Source organism: Chiloscyllium punctatum, chromosome 45, assembly GCF_047496795.1.
Source record: "Chiloscyllium punctatum isolate Juve2018m chromosome 45, sChiPun1.3, whole genome shotgun sequence".
Classification (NCBI taxonomy): domain Eukaryota; kingdom Metazoa; phylum Chordata; class Chondrichthyes; order Orectolobiformes; family Hemiscylliidae; genus Chiloscyllium; species Chiloscyllium punctatum.
The window spans coordinates 60,263,932-60,277,534 of NC_092783.1; positions in this window are offsets into that span (position 1 = coordinate 60,263,932).

Genomic DNA, 13,603 nt, shown 5'->3' on the forward strand with positions numbered 1-13,603 from the left:
TCCGATAATGATCAGGGTGTTTCTCGGTAATGTTGGTTAGGGGATAAATATTAGCCAGTAGACCAACAAGAACTGCTCTACTCTTCAAAAGAGGGCCCTGAGATTTTTAGATTGTCTGAGAGGGCGCACTCAGTTTAAATTCTTGTTGGAAAAGCATCATTCCCTCAGTACTCCCACTGGGAGTCTCAGCCTGGATTATATGATCAAATCTCTAGATTGCGACTTAAACCCATGACCTTCAGATGCAGAGGTGAGTGTACAATCATCTAATATTCAAAGTATTATCTGTTATTTAATCAGCATTAGGGAGTAGGTGTTCCTGCACAATGACAGTATATAAAATTTTAGCAAGCCAGTTGTCAGGGGTTGGTTAGCTTAGTTGATGGGACAGCTGGTTAGTGATACCAACAGCCTGGGTTCAATTCCTGCACTGGAAGAGGTCACTGCGAAGTGCTCTGTCTTTCAGCTGTCTCTTCATCTAAAGGTATAGTGACATCCAGGTTAAACCACCACCAGACATCTCTCACTCTGGGACTACAGTGACTTTAACCTTAAATCTGTTGTGGGAAATAAACTATGCCTTTCCCATGCTAGACTCTGCAGTTTCGAGGGTAAGTCAATCAGGCGACTGCCTGATTACTCCACAAGCCTCTCCTATTCCAGAGACACAGCTGTCCTCTCGGCTCACATTCCATTTTTGAAGAAGGTTGAGCAGAAAAGCCGCGCAGGATCATCCCGTGGGAACACAATCTCTTGGAGCAGGCATACTAACAGCTGGCTGACACAAGCTTCATTTTGCAAAAGGTCCTGCATCACCTCATTGCCCCAGTGAATACTCTATCCATCATGCACCACACGGAAAATCCGATTATCCGAGAGTTAGTGGTTTGATACATTCAAATTGACTGCTGTACTTCTTAGGTTACAATTTAATTGCCTTTAAAACGCTTCGGGAAATTCAGAGGCACTATGTAAATGCAAGTCTGTCTGTCCTTTCTGACTTGAAAGGAAGTAACCATTCTGAAGTTCAGAAGAAGGGTCACTCACCCAAACATTAACTCTGATTTCTATCTAGAAAAGATGCCAGACCTATCGAGATTCTCCAACAATTTCTGTGTTTGTTTCAGATTTCCAGCATCTGCATTTCTTTTGTTTTTCGTTAGGAGGTAACCAGATAGATTTTTGAACAGTAAAGGAATTAAGGGTTATGGTCAATGGTTGAGTAAGTGAAGCTGAGTCCATGAACAGATCAGCCATGATCCTATTGAATAGTGGAGTAGGCTCAAGGGGCCAGACGGCCTATGACTGCTCCTGGTTCTTATGTTCATTGTCTGGGAATGCAAAGTGATTAGGAATTCATGCCAATTTTAATCACATTAATAAATGTTGGAGCATTGAATGGACTTTTATTATGTATGACTGAGAACAGGAGGCGGGTCAAGATAGTAAGGATGAGCAGGATTTTGGGGAGACCTGGAAGAGTTGGAGATGTCTTTCTTCAGAGAAGGAGGGAACGTGCAGGAATCTACACCGGCTTATGTTTTCCTCCACCCACTACTGAGGGAGTGTTGCACTGTCAGAGGGTCAGTGCTGAGGGAGTGCAGACCTGTTGGAGGGTCAGTGCTGAGGGAGCACCGCACTGTCAGACGGTCAATACTCAGGGAGTGCCACACTGTCAGAGGATCAGTACTCAGGGAGTGCCACACTGTCAGAGGGTCAGTGCTGAGGGAGTGCCGCATTGTCAGAGGGTCAGTACTCAGGGAGTGCCACACTGTCAGACAGTCAGTACTGAGGGAGTGCCGCAATGTCAGCCAGTCAGTGCTGAGGGAGTGCTGCACTGTCAGAGGGTCAGTGCTGAGGGAGTGTTGCATGATCAGAGGGTCAGTGCCAAAGGAGTGCTACACTGTCAGACGGTCAGTACTCAGGGAGCACCGCAATGTCAGAAGGTCAGTACTGAGGGAATGCTGCACTGTCAGGGGGTCAGTACTGAGGGACCACCACACTATCGGAGGGTCAGTGCTGAGGGAGTGCTGCACTGTCGGAGGGCCAGTACTGAGGGAGTGCTGCACGGTCAGGGGGTCATTACTGAGGAAGTGCTGCAGTGTCAGGTGATCAGTACTGAGGGAGTGCTGCACTGTCGGAGGGTCAGTACTGAGGGAGCGCCACACTATTGGCGGGTCAGTGCTGAGGGAGTGCCGCACTGTAAGAGGGTCAGTACTGACGGAGCGCTGGATTAGTGGTGCTGGAAGAGCACAGCAGTTCAGGCAGCATCCAACGAGCAGCGAAATCGACGTTTCGGGCAAAAGCCCTTCATCAGGAATAAAAAGGGAGCGCTGCCATGTCAGTGGGTCAGTACTGAGGGAGTGCTGCACTATCGGAGGGTCAGTGCTGCACTATCAGAGTGTCAGTGCGGCACTGTCAGTGGGTCAGTACTGAGGGAGTGCTGCACTGTCGGAGGGTCAGTACTGAGTGAATGCTGCACTGTCAGGGCGTCAGTACTGAGTGAGCACCACACTGTCAGGGGGTCAGTACTGCGGGAGTGCTGCACTATCAGGGAGTCTGTACTGAGGGAGTGCTGCGCTGTCAGGGAGTCAGTACTGAGGGAACGCTGCACTGTCGGAGGATCAGTACTGAGGGAGTGCTGCAATGTCATGGCGTCAGTACTGAGGGAGTGCAGCACTGTCACGGGGTCAGTGCTAAGGGAGTGCTGCACTGTCGGAGGGTCAGTACTGAGGGAGTGCAGCACTGTCACGGGGTCAGTGCTAAGGGAGTGCTGCACTGTCGGAGGGTCAGTACTGAGGGAGTGCAGCACTGTCACAGGGTCAGTGCTAAGGAAGTGCTGCACTGTCAGAGGGTCAGTACTGAGGGAGTGCTGCACTGTCAGGGGGACAGTACTGAGGGAGCGCTGCACTGTCAGAGGGTCAGTACTGAGGGAGCACTGCACTGTCGGAGGATCAGTACTGAGGGAGTGCTGCACTGTTGGAGGTTCAGTACTGAGGGAGTGCTGCACTGTCGGAGGGTCAGTACTGAAGGTGTGCTGCACTGTCGGAGGGTCAGTACTGAGGGAATGGTGCACTGTCGGAGGGTCAGTACTGAGGGAGTGCTGCACTGTTGGAGGTTCAGTACTGAGGGAATACTGCACTGTCGGAGGGTCAGTACTGAGGGAGTACTGCACTGTCAGGGAGTCAGTACTGAAGGAGTGCTGGACTGTCAGGGCGTCAGTACTGAGAGAGTCCTGCACTGTCAGGGGGGTCAGTACTGTGGGAGTGCTGCACTGTCAGGGGGTCAGTACTGAGGGAGTGCTGCAATGTCATGGCGTCAGTACTGAGGGAGTGCAGCACTGTCACGGGGTCAGTGCTAAGGGAGTGCTGCACTGTCGGAGGGTCAGTACTGAGGGAGTGCAGCACTGTCACAGGGTCAGTGCTAAGGAAGTGCTGCACTGTCAGAGGGTCAGTACTGAGGGAGTGCTGCACTGTCAGGGGGACAGTACTGAGGGAGCGCTGCACTGTCAGAGGGTCAGTACTGAGGGAGCACTGCACTGTCGGAGGATCAGTACTGAGGGAGTGCTGCACTGTCGGAGGATCAGTACTGAGGGAGTGCTGCACTGTCAGGGAGTCAGGGCTGCGGGAGTGCTGCACTGTCAGGGAGTCAGTACTGAGGGAGTGCAGCACTGTCTGGGGATCAGTGCGAAGGGAGTGCTGCACTGTCGAAGGGTCAGTACTGAGTGAGCACCGCACTGTCGGAGGGTCAGTACTGAGGGAGTGCTGCACTGTCAGGGGGTCAGTACTGAGGGAGTGCTACACTATTAGGGAGTCAGTACTGAGGGAGTGCTGTACTCTCTTGGGGTCAGTGCTGAGGGTGTGCTGCACTGTCGAAGGGTCAGTACAGAGGGAAGGCTGCACTGTCAGTGGGTCAGTGCAGAGGGAGTGCTGCTCTGTCAAGGGCGCAGTACTGAGGGAGTGCTGCACTGTCAGGGAGTCAGTCCTGAGGGAGTGCTGCACTGTCGAAGGGTCAGTACTGAGGGAGTGCTGCACTGTCGGAGGTTCAGTACTGAGGGAATACTGCACTGTCGGAGGATCAGTACTGAGGGAGTGCTGCACTGTTGGAGGTTCAGTACTGAGGGAGTGCTGCACTGTTGGAGGTTCAGTACTGAGGGAGTGCTGCACTGTCGGAGGGTCAGTACTGAAGGAGTGCTGCACTGTCGGAGGGTCAGTACTGAGGGAATGGTGCACTGTCGGAGGGTCAGTACTGAGGGAGTGCTGCACTGTTGGAGGTTCAGTACTGAGGGAATACTGCACTGTCGGAGGGTCAGTACTGAGGGAGTGCTGCACTGTCAGGGAGTCAGTACTGAAGTAGTGTTGGACTGTCAGGGCGTCAGTACTGAGTGAGTTCTCCACTGTCAGGGGGGTCAATACTGTGGGAGTGCTGCACTGTCAGAGAGTCAGTCCTGAGGGAATACTGCACTGTCGGAGGGTCAGTACTTAGGGAGTGCTGCACTGTCAGGGAGTCAGTCCTGAGGGAGTGCAGCACTGTCAGGGCGTCAGTACTGTGGGAGTGCTGCACTGTCAGGGAGTCAGTCCTGAGGGAGTGCAGCAATGTCAGGGGGTCAGTGCTAAGGGAGTGCTGCACTGTCGGACGGTCAGTACTGAGGGAATGCAGCACTGTCAGGGGTTCATTACCGAGGGAGTGCTGCACTGTCTGTGGGTCAGTACTGAGGGAGTGCTGCACTGTCAGGGCGTCAGCACTGAGTGAGTCCTGCACTGTCAAGGGGTCAGTACTGAGGGAGTGCTGCACTGTCAAGGGGTCACTGCTGAGGGAACATTGCACTGTCGGAGGGTCAGGACTGAGGGAATGCTGACTGTCAGAAGGTCAGTAATGAGGGAGCGCCACACTGTTGGAGGGTCAGTGCTGCACTGTCAGAGGGTCAGTACTGAGGGAGTGTTGCACTGTCAGAGGGTCAGTACTGAAGGAGTGTTGCACTGTCAGGGGGTCAGTACTGAGGGAGCGCTACACTGTCAGAGGGTCAGTACTGAGGGAGCACTGCACTGTCGGAGGATCAGTACCGAGGGAGTGCTGCACTATCAGGGCGTCAGTACTGTGTGAACACCGCACTGTCAGTGGGTCAGTACTGAGGGAGTGCTGCACTGTCAGGGGGTCAGTGCTAAGGGAGTGCTGCACTGTCGGAGGGTCAGTACTGAGTGAATGCTGCACTGTCAGGGCGTCAGTACTGAGTGAGCACCACACTGTCAGGGGGTCAGTACTACGGGAGTGCTGTACTATCAGGGAGTCTGTACTGAGGGAGTGCTGCACTGTCAGGGGGTCAGTACTGAGTGATGGCTGCACTGTCAGGGGGTCAGTACTGAGGGAGTGCTGCACTGTCAGGGGGTCAGTACTGAGGGTGTGCTGCGCTGTCAGGGGGTCAGTACTGAGGGTGTGCTGCGCTGTCAGGGAGTCAGTACTGAGGGAGTGCTGCACTGTCAGGGGGTCAGTGCTAAGGGAGTGCTGCACTGTCAGAGGATCAGTACTGAGGGAGTGCTGCACTATCAGGGCGTCAGTACTGAGTGAGTACCGCACTGTCAGTGGGTCAGTACTGAGGGAGTGCTGCACTGTCAGGGGGGTCAGTACTGAGGGAGTGCTGCACTGTCGGAGGGTCAGTACTGTGGGAGTGCTGCACTGTCGGAGGGTCAGTGCTAAGGGAGTGCTGCCATGTCGGAGGATCAGTACTGAAGAAGTGCTGCACTGTCGGAGAGTCAGTAATGAGGGAGTGCTGCACTATCGGAGGGTCAGTACTGAGGGAGTGCTGCACTGTCGGAGGGTCAGTGCTGCACTGTCAGAGTGTCAGTTCTGCACTGTCAGGGGGCCAGTGCTAAGGGAGTGCTCCACTGTCGGAGGGTCAGTACTGACGGAATGCTTTACTGTCAGGGCGTCAGTACTGAGGTAGTGCTGCCCTGTCGGAGGGTCTGTGCTAAGGGAGTGCTGGACTGTTGGAGGGTCAGTACTGAGGGATTGCTGCACTATCAGTGGGTCAGTACTGAGGGAGTGCTGCACTGTCGGAGGGTCAGTGCTGCACTGTCAGGGGGTCAGTGCTGCACTGTCAGGGGGTCCGTGCTGCACTGTCAGGGGGTCAGTGCTAAGGGAGTGCTGCACTGTCGGAGGGTCAGTACTGAGTGAATGCTGCACTGTCAGGGCATCAGTACTGAGTGAGCACCACACTGTCAGGGGGTCAGTACTGTGGGAGTGCTGCACTGTCAGGGGGTCAGTGCTAAGGGAGTGCTGCACTGTCGGAGGATCAGTACTGAGGGAGTGCTGCACTATCAGGGCGTCAGTACTGAGTGAGCACCGCACTGTCAGTGGGTCAGTACTGAGGGAGTGCTGCACTGTCAGGGGGTCAGTGCTAAGGGAGTGCTGCACTGTCGGAGGGTCAGTACTGAGTGAATGCAGCACTGTCAGGGCGTCAGTACTGAGTGAGCACCACACTGTCAGGGGGTCAGTACTGCGGGAGTGCTGCACTATCAGGGAGTCTGTACTGAGGGAGTGCTGCGCTGTCAGGGGGTCAGTACTGAGGGTGTGCTGCGCTGTCAGGGGGTCAGTACTGAGGGTGTGCTGCGCTGTCAGGGGGTCAGTACTGAGGGAGTGCTGCACTGTCAGGGGGTCAGTGCTAAGGGAGTGCTGCACTGTCGGAGGATCAGTACTGAGGGAGTGCTGCACTATCAGGGCGTCAGTACTGAGTGAGTACCGCACTGTCAGTGGGTCAGTACTGAGGGAGTGCCGCACTGTCAGGGGGGTCAGTACTGAGGGAGTGCTGCACTGTCGGAGGGTCAGTACTGTGGGAGTGCTGCACTGTCGGAGGGTCAGTGCTAAGGGAGTGCTGCCATGTCGGAGGATCAGTACTGAAGGAGTGCTGCACTGTCGGAGGGTCAGTACTGAGGGAGTGCTGCACTGTCGGAGGGTCAGTGCTGCACTTTCAGAGTGTCAGTGCTGCACTGTCAGGGGATCAGTGCTAAGGGAGTGCTGCACCTTCGGAGGGGCAGTACTGAGGGAGTGCTGCACTGTCAGGGCGTCAGTACTGAGTGAGCACCGCACTGTCAGGGGGTCAGTACTGAGGGAGTGCTGCACTGTCGGAGGGTCAGTGCTCAGGGAGTGCTGCACTGTTGGAGGGTCAGTACTGAGGGAGTGCTGCACTGTCAGGGGGTCAGTATTGATGGAGTGCCGCACTGTCAGGGGGTCAGTACTGAGAGAGTGCTGCACTGTCAGGGGGTCAGTGCTGAGGGAGTGGTTGTCGTTCTGACAGACATTAAACCCATCTTTCCTCTCGAGTGGATATAAAATCCAAGGTTACTATTTTGAGGAAGATAAGCAGAGTCAACATTTCCGGTCAGTAACTGTTGTGTAAAAAGGCCATCGAGCTGAAACAGTAACACTGTTTCTCTTCACAGATGCTGCCTGATCTGTTAGTTTTTCCAGTGTTCTTGTTTCGAATTTGCAGCATCTACCATTATTTTTAGAGGAAGAATTCTCTCTTGATGTCCAGGTAAATATTTATCCCTCAACCAAATTCACTAGAAAAACATTTGTCTGTTCATTTTGTTCGCTGTTGGTGGGATCTTGCTGTGCATAAATTGATTACATTTCACTGCAACTGTGGCCACTGTTTCAAAGGTCCACTTCATTGGCTTTGAAATGCTTTGAGAAGTCGTTAGGATGTGAAGTATGCCATATCAATGTAAGTTTTTTTTCCTCCATGAAGATGGAAGTGGAGGTAGACGATGATGTTCCTGAGTGTAAATTTGGGTCTGATTTTCTGCAAGTCCTAGCAGAAAAATGTTTAAATCCTTACCCAATGTCCTGGTGCCCGGTTACAGAATGGTGGAAGATGGTAGTTTGATGCCTCTGCCTCTGGATAAAATAACATAAAGAGAAGCAACAACTTCTGCAAAGAATTCCTGTAAATTTTGTCCAGCTGATTTTATTAGTTATACCACATTCCCATTCACCCACGACTCCCAGTTAACAATATTCTCATCCCTATGTTCAAATCTCTCCATGGCTTCACCTGTTTGTGCAATGTGCTTCAACCCCAATAACCCTTTGAGATCTCTGCTCTGAATCTGGCCACTTGAGCATCCCCGATGTTATTCCCTCCACAACTACTCTCCAAGCCTTCAGTTGTGAGCACCATTCACTCTAGAATTCCCTCCCTCTCTTGTTTCCTGATTCTGCCACCGTCTCCTTTAAGATCCTTCTTCAAACTTGTTTTTGATCAAACATTTTTGGTTATCTGTCCCTAATACTCTTTATGGAGCTTGATATCAATTTTATTCATTCTTGTGTCGCTGGCTGGGTCAGCATTTATTGCCCATCCCTAATTGCCCTTTGAGAAGGTGATGGTGAGCTGCGTTCTGGAACTGCTGCAGTCCATGTACTGTTGGTGGACCCACAATGCCCTGAGGGAGGGAGATCCAGGATCGTGACCCTAAACAACAGCAATAGATTTCCAAGTCAGGATGAGGTGGGCTTGGAGGGTGATCTTGCATGAGGCAGTGTACCCGTGTGTCTGTGTTTGTGTTTGATAATGTAGTTATGAAGAGTCCTAGGATGCTTTACTGCATTAAAGGCAATATGAATACAAGTTTTTGTTGTAGTGACTAATCTTCAGTGCCATGCAAATCAGGAATATTGCACATTGTGGTGGTACAGTGGGTCAGTGGCTAGCACTGCTGCCTCACAATGCCCGGCACACGGGTTCGATTCCATCCTTAGGCAACTGTGGAGTTTACACATTCTCTCCATGTCTATGTGGGTTTCCTCTGGGTACTCAGGTTTCCTCCCACAGCCCAAAGATATGCAGGTTAGGGTGGATTGGCCATGGGAAACTGCCTAAGGAATCCAAGAATGTGCAGGCCAGGCTGTTTAGACATAGAAAATGCAGAGTTACAGAGATGATTCTAGGTGGGATGTTCTTTGGAGGGCCAGTGTGGACTCAATGAGCTGAATGGCCTGCTTCCAGACTTGGGATTCTCCCAGTTGGTCATAGATTGGAGCAGGAGAATGTGAGGACTGCAGATGCTGGAGAGTCAGAATCAGACAGTGTGGCACTGGAAAAGCACAGCAGGTCAGGCAGCATCCGAGGAGCAGGAGAGTCGACGTTTCAGGAATTCCTGATGAAGAGCTCATGCTCAAAATATCATCTCTCCTGCTCCTCGGATGCTGCCTGACCGGCTGTGCTTTTCCAGCACCACACCTTTTGACATAGATTGGACCAGTTGAGTCTGTTCTTCTTGGAGGTGAGATGGCTCAGAGGAGATCTGATGGAGACATTGAAAACCATGAGGGGCGTGGACGGGATAGATAGGGAAAATCTGTTCCCACTCATGAAAGGATCAAGAATGAGAGGGCACAGATTTACAAAAAAGATGTAAAAGCAATACATGCAAAAGCTTTTTCATGTAGTAACTGTTCAGGGTCTGGAATGCATAGCTTGTGAATGTGGAGGGAGCTGCTCAATGCATTCAAAAAGAAGTTAGACTCTTACTTGGAGATACAGTTGACCGAATAGCCTCCCTCTGTGTTGTCTTAACTCCATGATTCAGTGTTCTGGAGGGGATTAGTGTTTTCAGGCTTGGGGTGGGAAAAGGCTTGAGAGGTTATCAGATTGTGACCAGTATCACAGAGTGGTTACTGAGCAGAAGGAGACCTTTTGGCCCATCATGTCTGCACCCTCTCTCTGAGCACATTAGCTCAGTGCCAGTGACCTGCCTTTCCTCCATAAGTCTGCACATCACTTCTGTTTAATTAACTATCCAATGCCCCTCTTGAATGCCTCAACTGAACCTGCTACCACCACTTTTCCAGGCAGTGGATTCCAGACCTTAGCTGCTCACTGAATGACAAAAGATTTGTCTTGCTTTACGGTCACCTCTTTTCTAATACATTTTATAACAGCATCCTCAGCTCTTCGATCCTCTGACAAAAACGGCAGCATTTTCCAATCGTGGACAGTGACAAACAGGAAAGGACTAACTCATCCTAACTGTTTACACAAAGCATGACAGCTAAAGGCCTCTTGTTCTTCTGTCCTCAGTCTCCTGTGATCTCCTACTGAAGCAACAAATAACATCCAGAGGTAAATTCAAATCCACAATTGTGGCCATTGAAGGAAAAATGGATTCAAATCTAATTCGCACATTGCAGTGTGACCACCGCAATGAGATGTCTAAGAGACTAAATTAGCCCCAGCTCCTGGCTTCAATCCAGAATCAATTCACTGGGAAAAAAAAATCTGATACTGCAAAACCCTTTTTAAACTCTGGAGTTCCTGCCTTTCTTGATGATCTCAGCCCTGTGTGAGAAACAGGAGACAGAATTTTTAAAACAACAGCTCACAGCTGTGAAGTCTTCTTGAGAGAAAAAGTTTTTTTTATATCTATCTATCAGACGGTTGCATTGATCTCAACATGGAATAATGCATATTTATCAGAAACTTGCAACGTGAGCCTTTGCTGTGAGTCCAGAGCAGATCTTTTGAGTTTTTGCCTCAGTGACTGCAGGAAGCTAATATAATCAGCAGTGCTTTGTTACAAAGGAGAGATGGAGCTTCTTATGTTCCCTGTCTGATAATTCAATGCTGTCAGAGCCCAGTCATTAAGCACCCAATTAATATTACACTGACACCATAGTAATTATTTGCTTTTAATGGAATGAGTGGCAGAATCAGAAGGGGGTTCCCCAAGAGGGGAGTAACCAGGACAATGTCAATGTAAGGGGGACAGACAGACAGCTGATTAACTGAGCTATACGTCAAGCTGTGTTAAGGCACTGAGCTTTGAACCCGTGGATCTCAAATTATTACAACAAAAGCAGTAACATTTATTTTTCAACTGCCTGGATGCACACAGATACAGGCAAAGGCACTGACACAGACACAGACACCCACAGACTGGGGCACAGACAGATCAACAGATAGATACACATAGAGACTCATACACAGATAAATACACAGACACATACATACAGACCCACACACACAGAAAGACACACAGAGACATAGCAAGGTACAAACACATACACAACCATGCACAAACAGACATACATAGATACAAACATAAGCAAGTAGATTCACTAACACAGACACACAGCGTAATTTCAGATGTGATTCCTAATAAATCCAAATTTCTATTTACAGGTTTGAATCTTGAGATTGCTGCCAATGCTTTCGGAATATAGGAACAGGAGTAGCCATTCAACCCATTGAACTTAATTTGCCATTCAATTAGATTGTGTCTGAACATCTACATCAACATCACTTCCCTGTTCTACTTCCTTATTCCTCAATGTCATTAGTCTCCAAAACACTAATGATCTCAGTCTTGAACATACTCAACGACTGAGCTTTTACAATCCTCTGGGATACAGAGTACCAAAGATTCACAACTCCCTACGTGAGGAAATTCCTCCTCATCCCAGCCTTGAATATTGACCCCATATTCTGAGACTGTGTCTCCTAGTTTGAAACTCCCCCAGCCAAGGGAAATCTCTCCACCTATCCAGGCACACCCTGTAAGGATTTTCAAACTTACAGTGAGAGCTCCTCTCATTTTTTGAAACCGCCGAGAATACAGGTCCAGTCTCTTCAATCCCTTCTCATTCCCGATGAAGGGCTTAAGCCCGAAACATCGATTCTCCTGCTCCTCAGATGCTGCCTGACCTGCTGTGCTTTTCCAACACCACACTTTTTGACTCTGATCTCCAGCATCTGCAGTCCTCACCTTTTCCCTTCCATAAGACGATCCCACGATCCCAAGGATGAGTCAGGTAAACCTATTTTGCATTAGGTCTATGAGGGGGGGGGGGTGAAGGGGTGGTGTGGAGGGCTGAAGGTGGGGACACTTTCTTAAACAAGGAGAACAAAACTATACATGATACTTTAGATACAATCTCACCAAGGCTCTATACTACTGCAGCGAGCCATCTTTACTTCTGTACTCAATTCCCTACGTGATTAACACCAACATACCATTGTGTGTGTGTCTGTATGTGTGTGTGAATGTGTGTGTGTGTCCGTGTGTGTTTGTGTCTGTATGTGAGTATATGAGAGTGTGTGTGCATGTGTGTAAAAGACAAAAGATGCCATGGGGTATTGTGTGGACACAATGAACAAAGGTTGCCCACTCTTTGGTGCCAGCTTGCCTTCACCAACCCCCTCGCCATTCTGAGTCCTCCATGGACCTCACTGACACAGACATCACCAATGTTGCCAGGTACTGCACTGGCCCAAATCCAACCCTACCCTCACAACGGGTCTGTTTCAGGCCCACCTCACCAAAGCAGCCACTGCCTTGCATCTCATACTGGGCCTAAACTCGCTGCCACTGCCGCTTCCATTGATCTGCACCTGACGCAGACACCGCCAAGAACCCAAACTCACCTCAACAGCAGCCATGAGTCTGCGCTGGGCCTATTCGAACCTATTCAGATCCCTGCTGGGCTTACTCAGGTCTGTGCTCAGTCCACTCGGGTCTGTGCTGAGCTTAGTCAGGTCTGCACTGGGCCTAGTCAGGTCCATGCAGAGCCCACTTGGGTCCATGCTGAGGCCACTTGGTTTCGTGTTGGGCTTTACTCGAGTCTGCGCTGGGCCCACTCGAGTCCATACTGGATATACTCAGGTCCGTGCTGGGCCCACTCGAGTCCGTACTGAGTCTACTCTGGTCCTTGCTGGGCCTATTCAGGTCAGTGCTGGGGTTTCTCTGGTCTGTGCTGTGCTTATTTGGGTCCATGTTTAGCTCACTCAGGTTCATGCTGAGCCCACTCAGGTTTGTAAAGGGCCTTCTCAGGTCCTTGCCGGGACCACTCATGTCTGTGCTGGGCCTACTTGCATCCATGCGGGGCCTACTCAAGTCTGCACTGGGCCCGCTCAAGTCCATACTGGACCCACTCAGATCCATGCTGGACCCACTCAGGTCCATACTGGGCCTACTCTGGTCTGTGCTGGGTCTATTCAGGTCTGTGATGTACCCACTCAAGTCCATGCTGGGTTTACTCGGGTCCGTGCTGGGCCGACTTGAGTCTGCACTGAACCTAATCTGATCCGTCTGGACGTACTCAGGTCTGTGCTGGGCCCACTCGAGTCCACGCTGGGCCACTCAGGTCCATGCTGGGCCTAATCTAGTCTGTGTTGGGCCTATTCTGGTCCATGCTAGGCCTACTTGGATCCGTGCTGTGCCTATTCAGGTTCACACTGGGCCTACTCTGGTTCATGCTGGGCCTAATCAGGTCTGTGCTGTGCCCACCCTAGTCTGTGCTGGGCCTACTCAAGTCCATGCTGGGCCTACTCTGGTCCACGCTAGGCCTACTTGGATCTGTGCTGGGCCCACTCGCATCTGTACTGGGCCCACTAAAGTCCATGCTGGGCCTACCTAAGTCCATGGGTGTTAGCAGGATGGCTGATTCTCAACAAACTCTAAGACCCTAGTAAAGCTGGGAGATCCAATCTGCATCTCTTTGTTCTCTCTCTCTCTCTTCCTTATCGTTAGCCAGTGGGGAGTCCTCAGAGACGCAGTGATTATGTAAGGACTTGGTCAACAATCTCTGTCGAGAATCAGCCTTG